Source organism: Arachis duranensis, chromosome 10 (assembly GCF_000817695.3).
Source record: "Arachis duranensis cultivar V14167 chromosome 10, aradu.V14167.gnm2.J7QH, whole genome shotgun sequence".
Taxonomy (NCBI): domain Eukaryota; kingdom Viridiplantae; phylum Streptophyta; class Magnoliopsida; order Fabales; family Fabaceae; genus Arachis; species Arachis duranensis.
Genome location: NC_029781.3, coordinates 50169379 through 50172080, shown reverse-complemented (window position 1 = coordinate 50172080; position 2702 = coordinate 50169379). Strand labels below are relative to the sequence as shown.

Here is a 2702-nt window from a genome sequence, read left to right as displayed (position 1 = left end):
TGATTGAGAACCGACAGATGATTAGCCGTGCTGTGATAGAGCGCGTTGAACATTTTCACTGAGAGGACGGGATTGTAGCCATTGACAATGGTGATGCCCAACATATAGCTTGCCATGGAAAGGAGTAAGAAGGATTGGATGAAGACAGTAGGAAAGCAGAGAGACGGAAGGGACAAAGCATCTACATATGCTTATCTGAAATTCTCACCAATGAATTGCATAAGTATCTCTATCTTTATTTTATGCTTTATTCATAAATAATCTATAACCACAACTGACGGTTCATCTTGTTGCTTAGATTAGGTATTTTTCAGAATTTTTAAGAATGAATTCTAGAGTTTCAAGGTGATGTTTTCATCATCACCAAAGCTGATTGATTCTCATCAATTTAGCTCTTGAATGCAATGTCCTGCTAAAGCTTGGCTAGCCATGTCTAATTTCTTTAGACTAAAGCTTTAGACTAACATTGCATGATTCCTGGAATTCTTATTAAAAATTTTGAATCTCTTTATTTTCTTTTCCACTCAATTTTCGAAAAATCCAAAAAAAATTACAAAATCATAAAAACCAAAAATATTTTATGTCTCTTGTTTGAGTCTAGTGTCTCATTTTAAGTTTGGTGTCAATTGCATGTTTCTGTTCTTCTTGCATTTTTCATGTGTCTTCATTGATCTTCAAGTTGTTCTTGATGATTTACATGCTTTGATCTTTAAATTCTCTTGTTTTGTGTGTTTTGTTGTTTCTCATATGCATTCTCAACTTGTTAGTGTCAGTGGTATACAAACTTCTAAGTTTGGTGTCTTGCATGCATTGTTTATTTGATTTTAGTTGCATTTTGATTATTCCTCATCATTAAAAATCCAAAAAATTTTTCAAAAGTGTGTCTTTTCTAGTCAATAATACAGAGAATTGAAGATTCAAAACATACAGCAGAGGAATCACACAAAAAAAGCTGGGCGTTCAAAACGCCCAGTGAAGAAGGAAAACTGGCGTTTAACGCCCAAAAGGGTAGCATTGTGGGCGTTAAATGCCAGAATGGATACCATTCTGGGCGTTTAACGCCAGGATGGCACAAGATGGAAGATTTTGTTTTAATTCAATTTTTTTTCAAGTTTCCATAATTTTTCAAAATCAAATCTTTTTCAAATCATATATTTTCAATCATATATTTTCAAACTCAATTTCTTTCCTTTTTCAAAAATACTTTCTAACAATTAATGATTTGATTCAACATTTCAAGTATGTTGCCTTTTCTGTTGAGAAAGGTTTAATGTGTAAATCATATCTTTTAAATTTCTTGTTAGCCAAGTCATTAATTTTAAAAATCAAATCTTTTTAAATTGTTTTTCAATCATATCTTTTTAAAACCATAACTTTTCAATCATATGTTTTTAATCACATCTTTTTCAAAATAGTTTTCAATCATATCTTTTTGATTTCTAATTTCAAAATCTTTTTCAAAAATCACTTTATTTCTTTCCCAACTTTAATTTTTGAAAATCATTCTTCAGTTTTTCAAAATTTCTTCAAAATCTTTTAATTTATTCTTCCCCTCTTCTCACATCCTTCTATTTATGGACTAACGCTCCTCCTCAATACACAATTCGAACTCTATCCCTCTTGATAAGTTCGAATTCTTCTACCTTCTCCTTCTATTATTCTTTTCCTCTGACATCTCAAGGAATCTCTATACTGTGACATAGAGGATTCCATATTTTCTTATTCTCTTCTCTTTCATATGAGCAGGAGCAAAGACAAAAGCATTCTTGTTGAGGCTGACCCTGAACTTGAAAGGACCTTGAAGCGAAAGCTAAGAGAAGCTAAAGCATTACTCTCTGTAGAGGACCTAACAGAAATCTTCAAAGAAGAAGAACCCATGGCAGCCGAACACAACAACAATGCCAACAATGCAAGGAAGGTGTTGGGTGACTTTACTGCACCTACTCCCGACTTCTATGGGAGAAGCCTCTCTATCCCTGCCATTGGAGCAAACAACTTTGAGCTTAAGCCTCAATTAGTTTCTCTAGTGCAACAGAATTGCAAGTTTCATGGACTTCCATTGGAAGATCCTCATCAGTTTTTAGCTGAGTTCTTGCAAATCTGTGACACTGTCAAGACCAATGGGGTTGACCCTGAGGTCTACAGACTTATGCTATTCCCTTTTGCTATAAGAGACAGAGCTAGGATATGGTTGAACTCACAACCCAAAGAAAGCCTGAACTCTTGGGAAAAGCTAGTCAATGCCTTCTTGGCAAAGTTCTTTCCACCTCAAAAATTGAGTAAGCTTAGAGTGGAAGTCCAAATCTTCAGACAGAAGGAAGGTGAATCCCTCTATGAAGCTTGGGAAAGATACAAATAATTGATCAGAAAGTGTCCTTCTGACATGCTTTCTGAATGGAGCATCATAGGTATCTTCTATGATGGTCTGTCTGAACTGTTCAAGATGTCATTGGACAGCTCTGCTGGAGGATCTCTTCATCTGAAGAAGACGCCTGCAGAAGCTCAAGAACTCATTGAAATGGTTGCAAATAACCAATTCATGTACACTTCTGAAAGGAATCCTGTGAACAATGGGACGAATCAAAAGAAAGGAGTTCTTGAGATTAATACTCTGAATGCCATATTGGCTCAGAACAAAATATTGACTCAGCAAGTCAATATGATTTCTCAAAGTCTGTCTAGAATGCAAGCTGCACCAGGCA

The 2702-nt window shown here is 35.1% G+C and overlaps 1 non-coding gene across 1 annotated transcript; it reads right to left on the bottom strand.

Annotated features, from left to right (window-relative positions):
• Window positions 1-2281: 2281 nt before the first annotated feature.
• Window positions 2282-2389, bottom strand: LOC127743374 (small nucleolar RNA R71). Its single transcript, XR_008004766.1, has one exon. It is a non-coding gene; the product is annotated as a small nucleolar RNA R71 (small nucleolar RNA).
• Between the last annotated feature and the right edge of the window lie 313 nt (window positions 2390-2702).